Consider the following 25270-nt stretch of genomic DNA (forward strand, 5'->3'; position numbering starts at 1 on the left):
AAATTATGGAAACAATAATAAACCGACATCTCTTTAACTATCTGGAACTGAACAGGAGACTGGATCCTTCTCAGTCAAGTTTCCAGGCATCTTATAGCACGGAGGCCGCTTTGCTTGAGGTCACGGATACACTTAGGATGTCGCTGGATAGGGACTCCCCAGCTATGTTAGTAGTGCTGGACTTATCGGCAGCCTTCAACACCATCTCTCATCGTATCCTGTAGAACAGGCTTCGAAAGATTGGTGTCGGAGGTCTAGCCTTTAAATGGATTCAGAGTTATCTCTCTGACAGAACCCAATGTGTCCAGTAAGAATCCTATGTGTCATCTACAACCGCAGCAGGGCTCGACAAATGTACTCGACCGCTCGCAAATGCGAGTGAGTTTCTTCAAGGGCGAGCCAGTTTTCAGGCCTACTTGACCTGCCTGGCGAGTGATATCTGCTACTGCAGGGCCAGGTGCCAATTTGTGGGTCCAGTGCAATTGATGTTAGGTTGAGTAGAAAAGTCTACTTACTCGACCTGCAGGTCAAGTAAGATTTTTTAGATTTGTCGAGCCCTGCGCAGTGGACAAGGGGGTACCTCAGGGCTCTATATTGAGTCCTACATTATTCAACCTAGATGTTGCCCCTTTGGCCTCAATCATCAGGAACTGTGGGTTTGAAACTATATCCTATGCTGAGGATACGCAGCTGATTGTACATATAGAGAAGGATCCCGCTGAAACGAAATCCAAGTTCTTAAATTGTATGATCAGCATAGCACACGGGATGAGGAAAACCTTTCTACAACTAAATTCCTCAAAAACAGAGATACTCTTGTTTGGTAAGGCTGCAGAACTGTGGACTTCCGATTGGTGGCCAACAGGATTGGGAGAGGCCCCCTCCCCGAGAAGTTGGGCGAAGAACTTAGAGATAAAAATTGATAATCAGCTCTCAATGGAGGAACAGGTGAAAACGCTTGCAGGCTCCTGCTTCGGGACCATGCAGATGCTGGGAAAGATCTTCCCATGGATTCCGCTCAGCGCCAGGAAGACTCTCATTCAGGAGCTGTTAATCAGTCGCCTCGATTACGGTAATTCCTTGCTGGTAGGAATTAGGGAGGACCTTTTATCCAAACTACAGGTTGTGCAAAATACAGCGGCCCGCCTCGCCCTCGATAAACCAGCTCGAACCCCCTCTCTTCCTCTCCTACGTCAATTACATTGGCTACTTTCAAGCTGTTGTGCCTGGTCTTAAGGTCCTTGCATGGAATGGGACCGGCCTATCTGACTAATAAACTTAAACGGTATCAGCCTGCATGTCAGCTTAGATCTAGTAACCGCAATCTGCTCTGCAGCCAAAGAATCAGGAAGGTAAATATGGGGGGTCGTGCCTTCTCCTATCTGGCTCCCAAACTCTGGAACGACCTCCCTGAACAAATCCGGGACTGCCTGAATTTGTCCCAATTTAAAAAAATGCTTAAGTCGCACTTTATATAATGCCTTTCTTTCTCAGGCGCCGAGAGATCCCCTTGGGGATGATACGTACGCGCTACAAATGACTCTAAAGTAAAGTAAAACTAAGTGAGGAATCTAGGGATAAATATGGAATCAAGTCTCTCACTTATAATAAGATTGTTTGTCTAATACGTTTAAACTGTAGTTTCGCACTTCTATCCTTCATATTGCCTATAAAGATATTTCCACCTACAATCCTTGCAATGCTTGTCCCGCCCCACTAACTGAAGATTTAGTTACCCCCCTCTCCTCTTCCCCAGCCCCCGCCCCAAAAAGTCGGGTCTAGTTGAGCCCCTGCTTTTGTTAAACATTATAAACTGTTTAATAAATAAAACATAGATTTAGGTGATGCCCAGTTATTTTTCTTCGTTGTTACATTATAGCAATTTACCATATCACTAAACCTTATTCACTGAAGTTTAACAACCATTCTAAATAAATAATACTGAACTTCAAGAACAAACAACATTGATATGCAACTCCAATGCCCATGGACTCAGATCCGCAGGGCTTGCTCTCAAGCGCTCGTGCGTTCGGCTCAGTTCGGAAGTTGTCGGCTGGGCGCCCTTTCCTCCATGCGCAGGCGCAGTGCACCCCCACGGCTGGCAGGCTGTGGCGCTGTTGAGGCCGCGTCGCTCAGTCCGTCGGAGAGGCTCGCCGTCGCGCCCAGACTGCTGTGTGCTGCAGCCGAGTGACGCGGCCGAGGTGTAGTTTGACGCGGTGTGTTACGTGGGGGAAGAGAGAGGATAAAACTCCAGCGAGATCCTGGGAGCGGACGACAGCAGTGACGGCGGCGCAGCAAGAGAGACCGGTAAGAGAGCTGAGGAGCGAGAGCGAAGGGGCCGCCGAGGCGGACGGGGGCAGCAAGCTTCCCCGCCTAGACGGCCCTGCCTGTCTACAGAGGCGACAGAGGCTGCCGACACTGCTCCGTTCGTTCGCCACTGCACAACAAAGAATAATGGCGGGGACAACGGGGGAGCCCGACCGCAGCAGCCTTTTGGGGGCGGGTGCTCACAAATTTACAAAGTCTGTAGCCTTGCTCACGAAGGGTGGGGGGCAGTCTGATAAATTGACTAAAAATGTGCCCCGTATTTTTTCGGCCTCTGAAACGAGTATTTTTCTTCCTAAAACAGTCCCGCTTTTAAATGTACACTACCAATTTAATTAAATAGAGTTCTGCGCCAGCCCGGCCTTATTAATGTCCACTTCGCCACCCCCTTAAGGAAATCCAGCCCTTCTCCCCGTAATAGCAGAACAACAAAACGTCACCGGAGTATCTATCACACGTTAGACAACAGTTGTAAAGGGAAACATAACTGATCCGGCCTTTGGTACATCATGGGCGTTTATAGTACAATTAATAGTGAATAGTGAGCTGGAGACCGTGTGAGCCCTCTCGCTTGCATCGCCATTAGAGGGAAGCCTCCATTTTACCCATGAAAACAGGCAGCGGGCTGATGCACCCATTCCCAGGCCTGCAATGTAAACGCACAACCCCATCCCCAATTGAGGACAGATACACACCTAAATATAAATAATGCTTTAGAGGCTCTTCGTGGTCAAGCTCGCTGTTGTGGACCCTATTTTCATATGTACCTTTTTAATTATAGATTTGTTTTATGCCATTTAAAATCGTATTTCACCCCAGCATTTATTTCCCAAGACAGAGCCTTTGTGTAGCAATTTTACATGTTTCTACTTGCGAATAATCGTAAAGTATTGTTTACGATTTCCTTGCTTGAGACTTCACCTGTTGTGTTAATATTATCGATTAAAGATAATTTCAGCTTTAACTCTCGCTGCCGATTAGCACGCATCGTGGCGAAAAGTACTCTACAGTCATTTGCCTTAACGTAAACGGTAGTCGCAGTGGTAAAGCCCCATCAATGACAGTCTGTATGCTTCCCCAACCCTTTTTCCCCCTAATGAACCTGTCGTGTTGCTCGATAGGCTGAACCGACGTAGACCGAAAGGCTTTTCTTACCTGTAGTGTACCTTTTAATAGAGATGTTCTGCCACGCTCAATTAAACTAATTTTCATTTTGTAATTGTATTGTAACATCAGGGAACCACAACAGACTTGCCATGAATGCAGTACAAATGTTTGTGTTTATTTTGTATTAGACTTACAGGGTTAATGCCACTAATGTATTTCTTCCCACAGACGCCCATTTTGTTGTCAAACAAACGACGAATAAAGTTTAAAATAAAAGTTGTTTGAGTTCTTTCTGTATGGCGCTTCATGGTTGCTGTCTGGTGGGTGGGATGCGTATTAAGCCCGCCAGACCTATTCGGAATTCCCCTCTTTTCTATTTGGTTGCAAAGCTAGCCATGCAATGTTGCAGCGACTGCCTTAAGATTTCGTCATCGACTTCAACACAGAGCGCATACGCAACTGCCTTGCAATCCCCGCCCCCCAAAACTCACTGAAAACCTCCCGGAATTGTGATATACGGAATTTTTGTTAACTATTTTTTGTACAAAATGCATCTTTCTTGTTTGATTGATATTTTATAGCTTATGCGTAGGCATTTTCGTCACAAAATGTATTTCTGTGACGCCGCCAATTTTTTTATACTATGTTGAGGAATTTTCGCTTCCCGTAGTACAATTAGTTGCCCACTTGACCTCACAAATAAATACATTTTCCTAGGCTTCTTATACACTTATATTGGGAGGGGTTCCAGCGTGATCTAGTTCGCCCTCACCTGAACTGATTAGTAATCTCAGACCCGTAATATAGCCGTGTGCTGCGTAAAGTTTTTTGGGGGGGTCCCCAGTTTTGTAAGCATTCTGGCAAGTAGTAGTGGGAACTACATTTTAATGTGTAGGCATTTAATCACTAACAAGGAGGCAAAATACAGGACGATAGGACCACATATCTTAACATCTCAAACTTCCAAGCTGCATTAAAAATAATATTTCAGACCTGCTTTTTGTTTTTAAAGCACAGAGTTCAATAATGGTTTACTGTAGGTTAGTTAACTAATCAGCTGATGGCATGTAAGCAAATGGAGGCATTACCATCTTTGCATAATGCTTCCAGTTTAACGAGGCTGCGGACTTATACGACAGTTGATTTTATTTATATTCTGTATATGGGTTACATGACTTGTGCAATAAAGTCCAGTTCCTCCTCCCTTGGTGGGATTAATTTATTGATAACTAGCAAGTTCTTTAGTAGTAAGTAAATAGTAATATGCCTGTGGAATTTTATAAAATATCCATTTATGTAAGGGGAGGTGTGGCTTTCCTTCTAAAACACACTTGTCCCATGAAGTGATGTGGCACATTCCGGACCTCGATGCCACAAAACATAATAAACCGCGATTATGTGTGTACTCCACGGCATAAGTTGCCTACGGAAGGTCAGTGAGTCTGTTCACTGTTGCGTTCTCCACTTGGTTACGTTGTATCATTTTTGGACAGCGCACGTCCCCTTAATGTGCATCTGTCTCCTAGTTTGCTATATTTGTGAACATATGTTGAGTACTATTTCAATGACATTCATTTTTAAACCTTCCGGTTTCTCGGAGTCAAAAAGTTATCTCAAAGCTGCTTAGCATGTAAGCTTGCTTTACGTGTGTACGCGTTGTATTGGCCCGGAAAAGATTATTAAAATAAACCATATTTGTATGCACAAATCTACTGACTGGCGGTAGCAAAATGGATTCTGCTGTTTGAGGTCGAGTTTCCTATTCCAGTGGATAACATTAAAAGGATAACGTATTTTCCTTGACATCAGATAATAAATATATCCTGGGTATTTCGCGATAGGATTTCCACATAGTTTGCTTTGGGTACATTTAGTACAATATGCATTCGATTAAAGTGGCTATGGTAATAGTTGCCCTTCTAATATCGGAGTATTCAAAGTTTTGAATTTCAAATTACTTCTAATAATTAGACCTAATTTAATATAGTTCTCAGTCAAACATGTCTCAACAAAAATGGCCATCCGAGAAATGTTGGGCGAGTATTCCCTGCACTCTTGCAAAAAGCAGGGCAACTTGGATGTGAAGGAAAATAGTAATCCGTAACTATGCTGGTTTAACACAAAAAACAATTAATGAATTGACCTTGCTTTTTGAGGCAATTATTTTGAGCGAAAAAGACTGATGTAGCGTTCGTTTGAATTGGAATGCCTACACAGTTGCATCCCAAAAACCCCGTTCTGTCAGGATATGGGGTTTGTGAATTTTATTTTATTAGAGCAAGAACCTGATGAAGGTGGCATGATTTCTAAGAGCATAATTCACATATAAAAGGGCTTAAAGTCTTAAATAATTGTTGGATAAAAGGATCAAATGTCTAGCATCATTGATGGTGGAATTGATTATGCTGTGATGGACTTAGTCAGAAAAATCTCGCCTGAGGCCATTTAAAAAACTACTGATCTTTTGTAATTATAACTCGTCCATATTCTGCAGTGAAATATGTAGGCTATTGATTTCTTATATAGAATATGTTGAGAAACACACATTTCCATTTGCAATTAGTTTCTTGTAACCTCTGCTTTATCCTGTTAGTGCTCCCCTTCGTAATTTATGAACATTTTAATATGCATGGTTACTATGGGTTCACATGTCCATGAACCGAGTCATGCATGCCTCTTTGTACTACTTTAAAAGATGTTTTATATATTTGCAGTGATTAGCGTCCAGTTTACTGTTCCTAATTATGGTGCCCTAATTATGGTGCAAACGCCTTTTTTTTGTTGTTGCATGTAATGATCCGGCACTCCATTAGAACATATAACAATACATCAATTCTCAAAAGAACAGAAAGAGCGGGTCATACTGTAACTTTTTTCAAAAAAACATTTTGTTTTCTTTTTTCTTCTAAAACGTGTGAGGTAGCCAACGCGTTTCGTCCTTACGGATTTCTTCAAGGCAAATTTTGTTCCTCTAGTACGTCCTTTTTAATTATTGAAAACTCCACATGAGAACGGTAAATGTGTTTCCAATAGTTTTCCTCAATAAAGTGACGAGGAAATCTTATGCACAATAATAATCAATCCAAAGAAGCCGGGGAAAACAGAACTGGTATTGACTGGGGACAGCGCTAAACACTGGGGCCCTCACTATTGGCCCTTAGACCTGGGTCAAGCTCCACAACCATCACCATCGGCTAAAACGTTCGGAGTCATTGTGGATAGCGACCTTTCGTTAAAGGCACAAGTGGGCCAGGTGGTCTCTAAGTGTTTCTTTCAACTAAAAAAAATCAGGAAGGTTCGGCGATTACTAACGCTAGAGGCCACTACCCAGGTTGTGATAGCCACTGTTCTGTCCCACCTGGATTACGCAAACTCCATCTATTTGGGTCTCCCAGTCTTTTTACTCAAGCGTCTCCAGATGGTACAGAACTATGCTGCTAGGATGATATTGAAGCAACCAAGGTGGCAAGCAGCGACCCCCCCCTTCTTACTAAACTGCACTGGCTTCCGATCACACAACGCTGTGCCTTTAAGGCAGGTTGTATGATTTTTAAATCACTGCATGGCAAAAGCCCCAAATTTAGTAATCAAATAATTACCAGATATGTTCCCCCCGCAACCTTCGCTCACTCCACTTAGGCCTTCTTCAGATCCCCCGTTCAAGCTCAAACGTTCTGGTGGACGTAGGTTTGCTACACTTGCCCCCAGCTTATGGAATACCTTGCCACTGGAAATTCGGCTCTGTCAAGACCTTCTACCTTTTCGGAAAGCACTGAAGACATGGCTTTTCAGACAAGCTTTTTAAAACCTACTTTCCCTACCTCTGTTGTGTTACTATCAAACCTAGCGCCAAGAAACTAATCAGTGTTAGTGCGCTTAATAAATAATTTAATAACATAACAGAGATCAAATGCATCAGGAAATCATGGAGCTATATTTGTATGTTTCAACCTTCTAGTTCAGCACCCTTGAAGTAAAACGATCCAACGTCACAGCGGCATTTTACTTGCTCTTTTTTTGCCACTGGCCTGATCATCGCCATCAGGAAATTTATTTCTGGGTGGCTTCAGTTATTTGAGAGTTGAGTAGTTAAAATTTCTGGAATATAATCACTTGCATATGTGATTATGGATCTCATATAAATAGTTTTAAATGAACACAAAGGTGCAGATCTTTTCTATGAGAGGAAGCAGCTACCACTTGGCTTACTTAATAATATTAAACAGTATGGCTACCATACAGCTTGTCAAGATTTAGAAGACTGTTTACCTCAGTTGCTTCCTGTGGTGTTCTGCATTTAATTTTGTGCAAGGAACAATATAACCATGTCGCATGTGAGATTAATTAATTTTAATGGTATGGAATGTGGTTAGTTGCTTGACAATAGGCGTGCTGCACCTTTTAAGCACCCCCAAGCATCATACTCCTAATATGTTTTAGGCATGGTCAAGTCATCTGGTCAGGAACAGCTCCAGTGCACTGCAGTCGGATATCATCCTTTCCTGCTTTTTAGGTTTCGCCCTGGCGTTGCAACTGCATAGCAGTTGCTCCACCCAGAGCGAAATCTCATGATCCTACATATGGGGCTTTGGTCCCGCCTCTATCTCCCATTGGCTAGCACCATAAATGGAGGCTAGCCATTGGGAGACAGAGGCTGTCAATCACGCTTTCCAGCGAAAACGCGCTTCGGGGGCGTTTCTCGGTCTTTTTTAAGTCCCGCCCCTTTGTCCTGGGCCGCGCTGTCATTGGCTGCTGGCCCGGGACACCCCCGTGACGTCATTCCCCGGGCTGCCCTGTGATTGGCTGGCCGGCCCGGGACCTGACTTGATAAGGACTTGTTTCTTGTTTTTACTTGTCTCTTCCCCTTTATCCAAATAGATGGATGTCTCGCTCTTTGTTGGGTGTAGTGTGCACTAGAACTCCAACTAGTGAGTAGAGGTGCATTCCATCAAACAAATCCTCTCACTGGTTTGTCAATCTGTCATCGAAAACCCGGATAAGGTACCGTGCGAGGCTGGCATCATATACCTTGTTACGATTTACACTAAGCATAAATCATAGCATTCAAACATTGCCTATCTCTACTCCTGTATCAGAAGACGTGATGGGCCTGCAACACATTTCACATTTTCAACCCGCTTATCAAATTATTTGTTTGTGCGGCAATGAAAAGAGGTTTATGTACCATTGGCTAAAAACCACTTAATTCTAGTAAGAGATTCGGGAAATGTTCCCCGTTACTACAAATATGTGACTTCTCTTTTTGCCGAAACGTCTAGGAGGGCCTAAGGGGGATTGAGGTCATTCTTCACAATAAACAAAAATAATTAGTTCCCACAAATGGCAGGCCTGTAACCTAAATATGCCCCTGTCTACAGTTTCAACTGCAGCCACTGGGTGATCTTCAGTCAGGGAATAATTAAAAGGCTGGGAATTTTTGAATAAGACCTCCGTGTGCTTTATTTTAAACAACATTTTTGGGTCCCGTTTGTTGTTCAGCGGAGGGCCATGTTAACGTTCCGTAGTGCCGTTTATCGCATCGTGTGGTCCAATGGCCAGAGCTGCCTACTTTGGAACGGGGGAAGTAGGTTCGTGTCCCGCGTCGGCTCACAGTCCTGTAATTCTCGGCAAGTCACTGAAACGCCCTGTTTACAAATAAAATAAATTTCAACAGCGCTCCAACTCTGTGTTCAGCAGGCTGGACTTTTTAAATACTCGAGCTAATGTAACCTTGTGTCATTTTTGTAAAGGCTTAGTTTGCTTTTTTCTGAGCGGAAGCCAAACATACACTGGTTTTGTCGGCCCCAAAAAATCTATACATTTAGCAGAAAAAGTGAAAGCTGTTAATAATGCACTGATTGGAATTCACCGGTAGCTATTGAGGAAGAGACTCGGTGTCAATACTTGAACCACTTCTATCGAGTGGTAAAGAAGTGTAAACAGGCAGACGCGCATTCGAAAGTGCACGCCTTTCCGGCCGACTGCAGAAACGAGCGCAATATTTAGTGTCCTAAATATGGCAGGAATTAATTGCCCTAGCGCGTGACGGGTGGGGCGCGAGGGAAGGGGTAACTACGACTCTACCGTTTAGGAGGTATCTCACGGGCACTTAGCGCACCACTGGAGTGGCCATCGGAAATCCCTAAAGCATAGACGAGGCACAGGAAAGCGAAACGAGGGTTTTGCTGAGGGAAGCACATTTTGCTGCGTAAGAAAACACAAAGGGGTTAAAATAAATAAACGCAGTCACTACATGTGAAGGTGAGAACTGTTCACCGTAGGCGAACGGGAGGATTCTATTTGAAACCACACAGCACAAAAGAAACATGAAAATCGGAATATAGAAAATTGAAGATGAGCACAACTTTCTTGGTGGGAGCATTTAGTTACACCTGTGAAGCCCAGAAAATGTCGGAGGGTGCAGTCCTTAAGAAATATTAGAGCTGCCCTTCCTTGGCAGAGTGCAGGGCTGGGGAAACATTCATCACAGGATGGACACGTATGTCCTCAAGCAACATTCGGATGTGGGGAAATGTCTGTGCTGGAAACAGACCGTGCTCAGCATGTCAAGTTCTATTTCCTCGCTGGCAAATTGAAAAATACATACTATCCCCAACCATGCACTTATTGAGAAGTTCCACATTTTGTGCATAGTGCGTTCTTTGTCAGAGTTTATTAAGCACCGGGGTCAAATTTATATTTAAAGAATCTAAAATATACTAGGTGTGCAAGTAATCATCCATCTACTCAACACAACATGCTAGAGAGAATTGTGGGGATACTATGCAACACACAGTAACCTGTTTGTAATTGCTAGTATTGTAATATTCACAAATTAGAAAACACCTGATGATCACCGTGTGATGTACACGGGTGCGGCCCCACGAGACATGATGTGTGACGTGTGTAAAAGGCGCATTGTCTTTCTGTGGGTTTCTCCAAAAACTTGGGTTAGCTGAGAAGCCTGTGTACACTGCCCATTAAAAGCCAACAGATCCCTTTAGCAGCAAAACGTGTCTTAAGTGAAGAATGTTCACAATCCATCATTAGAGTGTTCTGCTGCACAAATGATAACTTTTTCTTTAATTAATAGGAAGGGTCGTTGTGTAAGCAGAGTTTACGCAGCCTCGGAGCCTCTCAAGTAGAACTTTGCCTCCTAGCTCTCTAAGTTGGTAATGTAGCTCAGTGGGGTTTTACTGCAAAAGTTATCACAACCACATGTTTTTCCAACTATGGGATCAAATATATTAAGTACACAGTGGTGGCCAGTGGTAAAATATGAGATCCGGGTGACTGGAAGGTCAACGTGTGTAAGTGCTCGTCTCTGAAGTAACTATTTAAAATGGTGTTTATTTTTACCCTCTCAGTTCAAGTTCAGATTAAGCTATTGGCATTGTAAATGACAATGCCATTTATTTATTTATTTTCAAAATCAACACATAAATAAAAATATTGTCATTTACAATGCCAATAGCTCAAACTTTTCAAAAGGCGAAACCATTGCATTGTAAATGCTTGTTGTTTGGGTGGTGAAGGGGGAGGGAGGGGTACCTTATTTTCAGCCTCTGATCACCTTGCAGTTTGGGACTCTTAACGTTTATTTAAAGTGCGTTGCCATTGTGTACCCCCAACATCCTTTAAAAAAATTTGGGTTAAGAAATTAAAAGCTGATTAAAGGCTTATAGGGATTTGTGGTCCAGTCTCCACTTGATACCTACTGCACTGCTGCCTTTAAAATAAATACTTATTAATGATTGTGTCATTTTGCTCCCCCTCCTGAGAGGTACCCTGATTCTTGCTTCACTGGGGTATACATGGCATGTTCTCTATCCCCTCCAAATTCCTGTTCCCATATTACTTTCACCCTTGTGTCTGCAAACCTGCCAAATCATATTTTAGGGGTGAGTACTGTGATGGAAGTGCAATAGTGACTATGCCATTGTATACAACCTTGCTTTAAGAATATCCTGTTAGCCAGTAAATTGAATGACTGCCAACTATTTCTGTGATTAGTTTTTCACTGGCGTGTTTCTTCACCTCTTTAACTTTAGTAGTTCGTACATTGATTTACTTTCTTAGGCAATAGGTTTGGTCTGAAGTTCTGTGATTGAATTGCCGTCTCACTCTCAACTTGAATTATTGTCAATATGTCTACCTTCATATCCCCTAAGCTCGACGGTAGTTGCTACATAATGTGTTAGTCAGTGAAACATTTCAAACGGATGTATCGCATAGGGGCATGGAACATTCCTTTAACAAACACCCAGGACATATTGTTTGGGGTCAAAAACAATATGTTTTCATGTGTATCTTTTCTTTGGGACAAGTAGGCCCAACCCGTTGCAGTACATACCCTTTGGCTGCCGGTTTACAGTCATACCTTGGATCAGGGAAGGAAGGTCATTCAATCACTCAATCAATAGGTCATTTATACAGCGCACACCTACCTCCAACCGAATTGTCCCCGCGCTAACAGTGGATTCCAGCAGAGGAAGAAGAAAGGAGTGGACTAAGAGCGGCCGAACAGCCAGGTTTTCAATGCTTTCCTAAAACTTTTTCAGTCTTTGTCTTACGAAGGTGGTCAGACATGGAGTTCCACAAAGACACAGTTCTCACTGAGAAAGCTCGACCACCAATCCTGGCTTTAGAAAACGGGGAATCCTAAGAAGTTGCTGGAGATTGGATTTCAAGGCCCTAGTCTGATGATATTTCCAGAGTCTTTGTCTCAAGTAAATGGGGCCCCTATCCCTGGAAGCTCTAAAGGCGATGGTTAGCGCCTTAAACTCTATCCTCCTTTGGACAGGCAGCCAATGGATACTCTGCAGGTGGGGAGAGATGCAGTGACGAAAAGGCACATTTCTAATGAGTCCGGCCGCATCATTCTGAATAATTTGCAGTCTTTGAGTCAGATAAGCTGCAAGACCCAAGTATAAGCTATTGGCATAGTCTAACTTCGATGTAACCATAGCGTCGACCACAGTCTTCCTACAGTCCATAGGCAGCAGATGCAAGAATCTCAGCAAATCTTTTTCCCCCAGAAGCAGGACGAGGAGACTTGTCAGATGTGGGCTTTTCAAGAAAGGTGCGTGTCAAATTTAAACCTGAGATTCCTAGCAGAATCAACCAGGATCAGTTGAGGCTTTAGCTCCAAAGGCCACCAGAGAGCAGAGGAGAGGGTTCATTGAAAAACAATACCTCTGTTTTGTCTGCATTTAATTTCAGGCAACAATTCCGTCATCCCGGTTGAGATGTTGATCAGACAGTTCTTAAAGTTGTCGAAAGCTTCCTCAGAGTGTTCTCTAAAAGAGAACAACAGCTGCGTGTCATCCGCATAGGAGACTGCTTTCACTCCCCACTGCTCGACTAGAAGAAGTAAGATAAACGTTAAGTAACGTGGGGCTCGGAGCCGAACCTTGGGGAACCCCACACATAAGGGGTTTAGGTGCGGAAACATGGGGACGAAGAAATACTTGCTGAGACCGGCCCTCTAAAAACGAGCGGAAACAGGCCAGCGTAGTACCAGTCACTCCAAGGTTCTCAGGTCTCTCCAGCAGGATTCGATGAGACGGTGTCAAATGCTGATTTGCACATGGCTGGGTCCAAACTGGGGTGGCGTAGTGGGCAAAAGAATGATGGATTTAACCCAGATCGCTTGACTGGGGGAGAATGTTTGAATCATTCAGCATTCTGTCCATCATTTATTGCAGTTGTGGATAAATCTAGCAGCACACACATGGTCTAAGGTTTCATGTACAGTTTCCGCTACTTCCTAAAGGGCTGTCTATGTACTATAACCAGATCTAAAGCCAGCTTGGGAGTTGTGAAGACAGTTGCTAGACTAAAGGAAGTTAGATAATTTCTTCTCAAGGATTTTGGCCGGGACATGCAGGAGGGAGATAGGCCTAAAATTATTGAGCTCCGCTGAATCGGCATCTGCTTTTTTCCGAATCGGCAAGACATAGGCTGTTATCCAGGTTATTGGGTAAATGCCTGTCATCAGGAAGGAGTTCCAAATAGGGTTAAGTTTGCTGGCTGATTGAACCAATCAGCCAGCAATCTAAAAAACGTAGCCGGGCAAGGATCGCCGGGCGAGCCTGATTTGACATGTCCTCAATTCTAGCATAGATTGCTGCAGGGTCAAACACAGAGAACTCAGACCAGATTGTGGGTCTAGATATGGTTTTAGCGTGGTTGAAGGCCCAGCCGGGTAGAAAGCAGAATAGATAGATTGAACTTTTTCCTGAAAGAAAATAGATAAGTTCTCACAAAAAGAAGCAGAGGGAATGATGGTGCTATCCAAAGTTGACGGTTTAATAAAGTCTTGAACACACTTAAAGAGTCCCTTAACTGAATTATCAGAGGATTTTATTTGGTTGGCAATATAGTATCTGATAGTGTTATGTTTTAACCCCTGGATTTTTTTTGAAGCTGTTCTGTAAGCACACTTTGCCTCCGGATTGTAGGCTTTGCGCCAGGCACGCTCCAGCTTCTTACATAACCTTTTCTCCACACAGAGTTTCGAGGTGAAAATCAGGGGGCAGAGGGTTTGTTCCTGGCTGATTTCATAGTTTAAGCAGGGCAACTCTGTCCAGGGCTGAGGTGACCCAGCACTTAAAGGTACATACATCCCTACTAGGGTCACCCGACAGCTCAAGTGGGGCAGACTGTAACGCGGGACCCAGAGTCACAGGGGAGACCATTCTCCAGTCTCTCCTTTCCTCAATCATCGGTCTGGCATTGTGCCATGAAGTGCCAGTCCAGCATTGCCTGCAGTTTAGGTAATTTTTGTGTTCATGTATTATTACTGTTGGAACTTGTACTTATGGTTCATTAAGGCAAAACCTTTATTATTAGGGTGAGCGTTCTATGGAAATGTAAGGTTGGACTGCACTACTGACAGCTGTCCCACTATAATCGTGTACACACATTTTCAAAGTTTAGCAGAACGAGGCTGTGTATAATGCTACCAGATTTTTTTATTTTTTTTTAAGAGAATGCTCTCTGATGAGATGCACATCTTTGCAGAAGCTTGAAAGCAAGATGGATTATTATTTGCTTTCAAAATAAAATGTTCACACACAAAAATGCAACTAGGGGTAAAAACAATTTGCTAAACTGCTGTAAAACTTTAGGTACCATTTCTTTGCTGCATCATTTATAAAAGTGTATTGATACATGCTAGCATTTCCCAAAAATATTTCTAATAAAAAAAAATGGTGGAACCAGTTTCAACAAGATTATGGGAAACATAACATTGGTAAAGTCAGTAGGTTTGAAATGGGTGGTCAGCCTTTGGTTTTGTGAATGCGAGTCTATTTTTGGCATGGTTTTTGTAAAATCTTATTGGTGTGGGAGCTGCTGGGCACTCCCCATTATATCGCGCAGTGACAAAAAGCAAAAAAAAGTTTGGACTCAAAAAGCGGCATTGTCATAAAAGTTCCTGGCACTAAACAAAACTACTTTATTTGCCAGTATGCTCCTTGTGAAAGAGCAGAATGCTGTCACTCATAGTGAAGCCAGCTGATAGAGAAAGAATTTTAATAAACCCAAAAGGTCTTAGTTAACGCCAGGTCTACTTGGGGTCCCAATTATTAAAGAAATCTTATAAGTTCCCCCATGGTATATGTCCTTGCATTAATGCAAATGTATGGCTTTCATGAATTTACAGAAGTAGGTCAAGAAACTAGTCATAGAAAAATATTTGCGACTGTATTCTAGCACAAACAAACATGCACGTGTAGATTTGCACATGTGAAAATCTGTTGAGCGTTTGCTGGTTCACTTACTCTCTAACCCCCTTTCCCCCAACCCTAGAAGAAGTTTAACATCTCCCATTGTCAGGAGTACATTTTTAAACCTTGCTCAGTATGGGGAAAATATTAGAGAAGAGCTGGTGAAAACCCTTAAAACATGCAAGTTAGTAAGCTTGCATAGACTCCAAAGGGTGTTCCAATCCTGGAACTATTGGTTACCTCTACCTTCTACACCAGTATGTAAGTCTGTGGAAAGATGGCAAAATAAGGGAATTGCTAGTATTGAACCACTACTATGATATGAGCCCTGGCATAATCTGAGGATATATCAGAGCTCTTATATAATGAGATCGCTGCCATAATTTGTGGCTATACTACATGGCACGAAAGGGATACGTGGATTTTGTTAAAGGGCAAGTCGATTTATGAAGCATCCAGCCCCATGGGCAAGTAGGTATTTTGTTAAATTCCACACCCCTAATCACATATTCTTAAATCACACTCTTTAATTTTAGGCAACATAGTAGCAGAATTTAACATCTTGTTTACTAGCTGTACATGTTTGCCTGAAACTAGGTACCTCATATGAGGTGCTTGAAAGTAAATAGCCCTTTCAACTTGGTTCCATTGTTTGTTTATTTCTGTATAGATGCTGGATTGAAGCAGTGATTTTTTTTTTTTCTTTTTTTCAGTAGTACGAAAGACTTTCTTATTGTCTGCATTGAAATATCATGATAACCAGGAACAACCACAAAATCATCAGTCGTCATCAGGTTGATATTTTGTTTCCTCATTATAAACTGGCTAGTTGTAGGTGTTTCCAACCACCATAGAGCAGCGTGCAAGGTGACTACACTCCTTGGTAGGGTTACCTCATTTCAGATATTCTTATGCATCCTGGAATGGGGGATTCACCGTTTGAAGCATGAATAAGTTTATAAAATAAACTGAAGAATTGGCAACATATTTCGGAGTACTAGGAGTGTCTGGGGAACTCTGTTCTATATTAAGTACAAAAAGTTCCCTCTTGGGTTTTTGAAAACAAGTCATATGTAGTCACCTGACCATTAAGGAACATTGCTTTCTCCTCCTGAATCCACCATCACTATTGAAACTGCGCATCAGAAATACTCAACCACACAGTTACAACCTGTGAATAATGAGCAGAGTAATGTTGGTAGCGATACCACACTTGCCCATCAACGCCGACACCCCTTTTACAAGAGGAACCGCAAATGTAAGTCCAGGAATAATACCTTTTAAGTGCAGGGGCGCACATACTTGCAGTAGGTTTACGGTTGTTGGTTGGCCAGCAACTGTTCTTGACAATATGTAGCATTCATCTAGCCATTACCATGTCCTAACAGTAGACTAATTTAACCTCGTGACAGAGGGTGCAGAATTTTACTTTAGCATATTTGGGAAAGAAAAAAAAAGCCTTCTCTGTAAAAAGCTATAGTAGCATGACAGGAAGTGATAGTAAATATTTATTTTTCCTTTGTGGTAGCTTCAACTCCACGACCACCACCTGCACCATCCGCCTGCTCTCCTGGACCAGCATCAACGACGACGAGACCAGCGAGATCATGAACACCATCCACTCCGGATCACCGTTAGACCCATGCCCCCACCACATTTTCAACAAAACCTGCACAGCCAACGCACTCCATCTCTGGAAAGTAATCAACATCTCCTTCGAGACAGCAACCTTCCCGGAAGCACACTGAAATCAACGCCTTACTCAAGAAACCCAAGGAGGCCCGTTCCCGGCGAAGGTCACAGAGAAAATCGTCAACAAACAACTGACCCGCTACCTCGAGGAAAACAGCATCCTGGAACCGTCCCAGTCCGGGTTCTGCAGCAACCACAGCACCGAAACTGCCCTCCTTTCCACCACCGACGACATCAGGACCCTGCTTGACAACGGTCTGCCACCGCATACTGCGAACATGCCTACGCGATGCTGTGATCCAAGAGCAGGCCCTGGACTGGACCACATCTTCATCTCCGGCATAACTCCGAGAGACTCCCCCCCCCCCCCCCCCCTTCCTTCCACTCCAATGCCACAGAGATCATCTGCGGCGTACCCCAGGGCTCTTTTCTCAGCCCAACACTGTTTATCATGTACATGGCACCCGTCGCCCGACAGCACGACCGCAACATCATCTCCTACGCTGACGACATCCAGCTGATCCTCTCCCTCACACCGCCGACATCCAGCTGATCCTCTCCCTCACACCGCCAAAACCAACCTCCACGAAGGAATGAAGGCTGTCGCCGAATGGATGAGGAACAGCCGACTGAAGCTGAACTCGGACAAGACGGAAGTCCTCATCCTCGACTCCACCCCTTCAGCCTGGGACGACTCCTGGTGGCCGACAACACTAGGAACAGCCCCGACACCCACCAACCACGCACGCAACCTAGGGGTCGTCCTGTACTCCACCCACTCCATGAGTAAGCAGGTCAATGCTGTCTCCTCATCCTGCTCCAACACCCTCCGAATGCTCCGCAGGATCTTCAAGTGGATCCCCACCGAAACGAGAACAGTCACCCAGGCCCTCGTCACCAGCAGGTTGGACTACGGAAACGCCCTCTACGAAGGTACATCGGCCAAACTCCTGAGACGACTGCAACGCTTCCAGAACGCCTCTGCATGTCTGATCCTCGACATCCCCCACCATAGCCATATCACACCCCACCTGAGAGACCTGCACTGGCTCCCTGTCAACAAGAGGGTGACCTTCATGCTCCTCACCCACGCACACAAAGCTCTCCACCGGCCCAGCATACCTCAACAGAGGACTCCGCTTCTACACCCTCACCCGCCAGCTCCACTCCGCCTGCCTCGCCCTCACCACAGTCCCCCGCATCCGAAGAACGACAGCCGGCGGCAGATCCTTCTCCCACCTCGCCGCCAAGACCTGGAACACCCTCCCCACCAACCTACGGCAGACCCAAGACCTACTGGCCTTCAGACGACTCCTCAAGACCTGGCTCTTCGATCAGTAGCAGTAGCACCCTCTTCCCCCCTCCCCCCCCAGCACATTGAGACCCTCACAGGTATGTAGTGCGCTTTACAAGTGCCTTGATTGATAGTGCAATCAAATGCAATATGCAATAAAAAAGTAAAGCCGGTTGATAAATACAATGTCATTGTACGCATTAAGATTGAAAAGTGATCATATACGAGTAGAGTGCGAAATAAACAAGTTTTGTTTTCATATATACGCAAGCAGTTATCGGACTACTGGGTAAGCAATTCAAAATAATTTATCGTAGTGGTCTGATGCAGTGAAGTATAACGGAGTGAAACTGAGTAAAAGAGGTTGTTCTGAAAAGACTACATTGTCAGAAAAGCCACCAATGTATATGAACGGGAAAAAATGGTGAATAAGTGGTCCAGAAGTTGACTAGACCTAGCTGCTTAAACATGGCATAGAGACATAGCACCTATATTGCATGATTGACGTTAAAGATGCATGCGAGTGCAACAGGCCCCTACAGGTGATGTTTGGGGATATATGTAATTTGATGTGTTCTCCCCCCCAAAAAAATTGGGGTACTGTCAATTTATGGAAAAAATATATAAATGAAAGAAATTAGGGGATTCAATAGAAAACAAGCATTTACAATGCAACAGGCCTCGCATTTGCGAGTTTTAGAGTTATTGGCGTTGTAAATGATGTTTTTCACCTATGTGTTTTGTTTTGTAGTGGATGTATGTGGTGTGTAGTGGATGTATGTGTGTGTTGGAATTGGTAGTTGTTATTTTGTGGTGTGTTATTGTGTGTTGTTTACTGTATTTGTGTAGTAGAATTATGTGGCATGGTGAATAGATAGTGGTGAGAGCTGTAGAGAATAGATATAGAAAGGAAGAATGGCAGGGATAAGTAATTCGTGTAGGTAGTGGTTATTGATACGGAGACAGAAGAGCAGAAATAGAACGAGAGAAAGAAGGGGTGAGCAGGCCACAGACACATACAGAAGGAGATTTGTGTATGCATTTGGCATCCTAAGAAGAGGACAGCGTGTGTTTGAGGGAAGTAAACTTTAAATTGGCACGTAAAGGAAACTGCGTGAAGACCTGAAGTTAATCAGATTAGTGAGGTGGAAATAGTACATGAGAGAGCGAGATAGATGGATGAGAGAGAGTACAAGAGAGAGAGAGATAGATGGAGAAGTGTAGGTGGGCATGGAGGGAGTGGGGAATGCAAGAGGTGGAGCAGTGTACAGCGTGAGAAGGTATAGGAAGGTATAAGTAGGCCAATATTGTTGTTTTATGAATTCTGTTTTTTTCATTTACATTTTTATGTTTTATAAATAGTTTTTTATTGACATTTTTATGTGCAATGTGCTTTTTAAACATTCATTTACTAATGTAGATCACTACACCACTGTAAGTAAAACCTTAAATATAATGAAGTTTAGTAATAAATAGGAGTCTAAGAGAGTTACTTAACAGGAACCTAACATTATGAAGTGAAGAATTCTAACCAATTGAACACACACTGCACCGTGACTCCCAGCACTAAAATATGCACCAAAAACTATTTATACCCCCCTGGAAAAGGCCGCACTTCTTGTAGCCAGATTGTTACAGTGCAGTGATGTGGAAGTGGGAAAGGCAAGTCCAAGTTCTTTCCATAGTAAAGAATAACTAACTTGAAGGGTGCTACTGCCAGATTCCATGTTGCAACCACTCGTCTAGACAAAGTCTGCATGCAACACGGAGCATGACCAAAGGAGTCTGTCCAAGGCATGAAAACACCCCACCTCCACCCCCAGACAGAAAGTTCACTCAGTCCTTCTTAATTGCATTAATGTCAGGTGTCTGTAATTTTTAGCATAAATGTTGTATTTATTGCATTAAAACGAATGCCTCCAAGGCCCCCTCAGACTGTCCTTCTGTAAGTACTAGAGAAGGTTCTGGGCTAACCTGCACAGAAAGACCTCTTCTCCAGCCCTGCTCCGAGCACTCTAACCCAGATTCCCAGATGCTGTGGTGTCGTGTATCCCTATGTGAACATTGCATTAATAAACGAGGGTTAGCAGGCATAAAATGTGTACTGGTGGAAGTTGCACTCCAGCTATACACGCACTCTGTCAGTGCGAGAAAAGGGCGATAAATGTAATTCAAAGGATCTCATGAAAAAAACGTGTGCATAGTTCACACAGTTTATTGTGATAGACAATCTGTTTAAAACAATTCAACCTATAACACATTGAAAGAGAAGCACTAAAATAAAAATGATATTGCAAGGGCACAAAAAGCACATGATACTTAAGGCGGCCTCTCCTAGCAATCACAAATGATCCTATTGCAATCAAAACAACCAAGAACGGAGAGATTGGAGCGAAGGGAAGAACATGGAGAAGTGGTGGCTCTGTATGTAAGGGCAGTGTGCCATTTTAAGAAATGAGAAACACTAAAATTGGATATAACCGGAATGATGACTCCCGCAGCCCCACCTACTTAGCCTTCTTAAGGCAGCAGGCACAGTCTGCTCTGTTCAGCGGCATAGCTGTCTGACTGACTGACTGGCAGTGTAGTCGTCACTGGGGAAGCCCATTCATCTGTGTCGTCGGGTGTTGTACTTTGCATGTTATTAGCAGCCGGGGATATTTAGGTCTCGCCTGTCGATGCGCATGCGCATCGAGCAAGCGAGACTATGGGGGCTTATCCACTCTTTGTCCAACTTGCAAGGAATCGTGGCGATTCCTTGCAGTGCCCGTGACTTTTAAGCTCAATGCGCCTGCGCATTGAGCTTAAAAGCGCGTGCACATGCCCCCAGCCGTATTTTCCCTCAAGGCGCACTCCTCCCACACCCCCGCTCCGCCCCCCCCCCTGCCCGCCGTGTCGCATTTCTCCTCCCCTCCCCTTCCCCTTCTCTGCCTTCGCCGTGCCTACCCTACTCTCCTCCCCCCTCCTCCTCTCCTCCCCCCTCCTCCTCCTACTCTCCTCCCCACTCTCTCTCTCTGCTAATAAGATTAAATTGCTTCTAATCGTGCGTTTGAGTCTTGCAGTTTCACCTTGGCAGCATCCAGCACTCCGCTGCTAAACAAGCGCTGCCCCTGCAGTTCAAGGTTTCTCGCTGCCCTCCCAGCCCCGAGTGCGTCTGCATGAAGCTACTTCATTGTAGATATCACCTATTCAGTGCGTATGATGGGCCTCAGCGAGAGCAGCACCCCACCAAGAAACCCCCATTTTACATGTCTGAAAGCATCCGCTTTGCCCCCAGCCGTATTTTCCCTCAAGGCGCACTCCTCCCACACCCCCGCTCCGCCCCCCCCCCCCTGCCCGCCGTGTCGCATTTCTCCTCCCCCTCCCCTTCCCCTTCTCTGCCTTCGCCGTGCCTACCCTACTCTCCTCCCCCCTCCTCCTCTCCTCCCCCCCTCCTCCTCCTACTCTCCTCCCCACTCTCTCTCTCTGCTAATAAGATTAAATTGCTTCTAATCGTGCGTTTGAGTCTTGCAGTTTCACCTTGGCAGCATCCAGCACTCCGCTGCTAAACAAGCGCTGCCCCTGCAGTTCAAGGTTTCTCGCTGCCCTCCCAGCCCCGAGTGCGTCTGCATGAAGCTACTTCATTGTAGATATCACCTATTCAGTGCGTATGATGGGCCTCAGCGAGAGCAGCACCCCACCGAGAAACCCCCATTTTACATGTCTGAAAGCATCCGCTTTGCCCCCAGCCGTATTTTCCCTCAAGGCGCACTCCTCCCACACCCCCGCTCCGCCCCCCCCCCCTGCCCGCCGTGTCGCATTTCTCCTCCCCCTCCCCTTCCCCTTCTCTGCCTTCGCCGTGCCTACCCTACTCTCCTCCCCCCTCCTCCTCTCCTCCCCCTCCTCCTCCTACTCTCCTCCCCACTCTCTCTCTCTGCTAATAAGATTAAATTGCTTCTAATCGTGTGTTTGAGTCATGCAGTTTCACCTTGGCAGCATCCAGCACTCCGCTGCTAAACAAGCGCTGCCCCTGCAGTTCAAGGTTTCTCGCTGCCCTCCCAGCCCCGAGTGCGTCTGCATGAAGCTACTTCATTGTAGATATCACCTATTCAGTGCGTATGATGGGCCTCAGCGAGAGCAGCACCCCACCGAGAACCCCCCATTTTACATGTCTGAAAGCATCCGCTTCCACGACAATATGTATATTTAATGCCACTGCATAACAGGCTGAATTATATGCTGCGCACTGCCAGTCCAGATCGGCTATGCTCTTAAGGCATTACCGCAGATTCCCTTTCAGTCGTGCATTATTATTATTATTACTATGCCATCACGTTGAAGAGACCCCATGAATATCTAACTTTCCACTACAGGGGATGCAAAGGCGCGCTCCTGCTATGCAATTCAGACCAGACGACACGTGAAATTCATGATTGCCTGTCGTAGCGTTTGTAGCTCTGTTGGTAAGAGGGAGAGAGGTCAAACGGATCTTTGTTTAAACCACCAACTTCACTACAGGTTTAATTGTTTAGATTATTTCAAACGTAGGATTTAACTCCTTTCTAGAAGAAAAAACGCGGCCAGCATTTACACAATTATTGGAGATTTATGTATTTTTTATACAGCGCCTAATACCGGCACATTAAGTGACGGGCGCTACTAATACGAACTTTAATGCTACCGAGTTTAGCCACCTCCGAATCAGTCTTGCCGGATTCAAACTGAGGGCCTACAGATCGCTGCACTTGCATCCTGCCACCATGTAAAAAGATGTGTGCAAGGCCAGCTGATGTATGAATTAAAGTAGGTCAATAAAAGATTGCTCCCTACAACTATTTGGGATAAATAAAATACGAGGAATGGAGTATATGACGTGTACCACCAGAACACCCATCTCAGTAACACTGGCGAGGACATTTAGTGCAAGCGCACTTTCTTTACCTTAGACTATTCCACCCCCCACCACCACCACCACCACAACATTGTCATTCACTCTGCAATGTAGTGCTTAAAACCCTAACGCATCAATCCGCCCTTCCAGAAAAGCCTACTTCCACAGCCAAGTTATACCACAACAGTACACCGGCCTCATGAAGCGGGACCTGTGGAGGGGAACTGACTGGTAGCAGTGGCGTCTATGACTCACCCTCACCCTCAAACCTTCACCCTCAACCCCTCACTCACCCTCACTCTCACTCACCCTCACCTAGCCTCAACTACTCTCACTCACCCTCAACCCCTCACCCTAACTCACCCTCACCCTCACTCACCCTCAACACCTCACTCACCCTCACTCACCCTCACCCTCACTCACCCTCAACACCTCACCCTCAACCTCAACCCCTCACCCTCACTCACCCTCACTCTCACTCACCCTCAACCCCTCACCCTCACTCACCCTCACTCTCACTCACCCTCAACCCCTCACCCTCACTCACCCTCAACCCCTCACCCTCACTCACCCTCACCCACTCTCACCCTCACCCTCACTCATCCTCAACCCCTCACCCTCACACAGTGCAATAGGTCTCAGACCATTTCAGTTAGAGCTTTAAGAAATGTTTATGGCTTTTTTTATTTGTAATTCTTTAGCATTGGCTACAGGAAACAAAAATGCTAAACATTTACAAAAAAACCCATAAACAATTCTAAAAGCACTAACTCTAATGGTGCGAGACCTATTGCATTTCCAATGCTTGTTCTCTATTTCCCTCCTTGTACGCGTGTTTGTATTTTCAGCTCGCCGTGCACGCTTTAACTTTAAGAATTGCTGCAGCTCCACACAGCACTTGCTGGACGTGAGTGTTTTGTGGGGCAACAGCTACAGCTGAAAATACAAAGAAGCAGCCAGTCGACATTGCAGAATCCGGCGTCCTGCGAGTGCTGTGAGGGACGACACGGTGCCCTTGCTAGGCGCCCGTCTAGTTTGTATGTGCAGTGCGCGATGTGCGCCCCCACTTTCATAACGGCTGCGCTTCTTTTAGACGCAGCCCCACACTGCATGTGGTAAAGTGGAAGCGCTCATGGCGAGCTGCAAATACTGATTGCTGTTTTGGGGACGAAAACAAAGTAACTGCCGACGAGGTGAGTCGCCTGGGAGGGATATTGTGCTGATGTAGTGTGGGGGTATATAATGGTTGAGCGTGGCGGCACCGGTCTTTTGGGTACTGTGAGCCCAAACATGGGGGCAGCAACTTCAAACACTAGCGCCTGTTCCATCCAAACACACATGGTAAACAAGGTGGAGTGGCACGGGCATGTAGCCACATGGGAGGGAGGAAAGCACCATTAAAATGCGAGCAGTTACATGAGCCCAGCTGAACACAAACAAACATTAACACAAGCAGGAAAGGAGAAAGAAAAAAGTCTCCAAACTATAAATAAACAACCAAAGCGTAATAATACAGTACTTAGTCCCTGCTGTGTGGGAGGAACAGAAAGACAAACAGGCGGACAAAGAGCAGGATTGACCACTAGTAAGGAAGGATTTTTAAAGGACACTGAAACAAACAAATGGCCAGCAGCGGCGTTTCTTTCAGCCCACAAGATAAGTTACAATAGGTCTCAAATGCTCTACCTAAAAAGGACTATTGGGAACCCAATTCCTGGAAAGCGTACTTAATACAAATGAGCAGTTAAAGAAACACATTTTGATACCACAATATGTTTCAAATGAAAATATGTGGTTGAAAGACTGAAAAGACCCAAGACCAATTTACATATAATAACAAGTTGTATCCACAGAGAACAAGTGTCATTCAATTTTAAATTAATGTTTGCGTAATGGGAAAAGATGACCGTAAATGTTTAGTTATTAGGTGGAGAATGACTGAGTTACATACTAAACCATTTTTTCAGCTGTTAATGTTCTTGGGGAAAAAAGTCACTGCGCTCTGAAAAAATATTTGCAAATTTTTTCTTAGTCCTGTGTTGACACACCTTCCAAGACAGATATTACCTACTGGCGGTTGCCAGTAGGTAGATATAGTTACGACCTATTTTCCCTAGGAAATTTGCAACATTCTATTCGCAATAACTTTGGCGCCGGTTGAAGAATCTTCACAAAATTTTCAAAACTCGTGGCCCGCTTCGATCCGCTCCTATCTTGAAAGTTTCGGGGTGATTCGTTAAGCGGGGGCAG

The 25270-nt window shown here is 44.7% G+C and overlaps 1 protein-coding gene across 3 annotated transcripts in view; it reads left to right on the forward strand.

The window, feature by feature from the left end:
- Positions 1–2076: 2076 nt before the first annotated feature.
- The window catches only part of CREB1 (cAMP responsive element binding protein 1), a 398463-nt gene continuing 375269 nt past the window's right edge, over positions 2077–25270 (forward strand). The window contains exon 1 of one of the 3 annotated variants that reach the window (XM_078680315.1): positions 2077–2307. The gene's annotated coding sequence lies outside the window, so the exon portion shown is untranslated. The remainder of the gene's footprint in view (positions 2308–25270) is intronic. The other 2 variants (XM_078680314.1, XM_078680313.1) reach the window with 2 other exon arrangements.

This window comes from Lissotriton helveticus, chromosome 3_1, assembly GCF_964261635.1.
Source record: "Lissotriton helveticus chromosome 3_1, aLisHel1.1, whole genome shotgun sequence".
Lineage (NCBI taxonomy): Eukaryota > Metazoa > Chordata > Amphibia > Caudata > Salamandridae > Lissotriton > Lissotriton helveticus.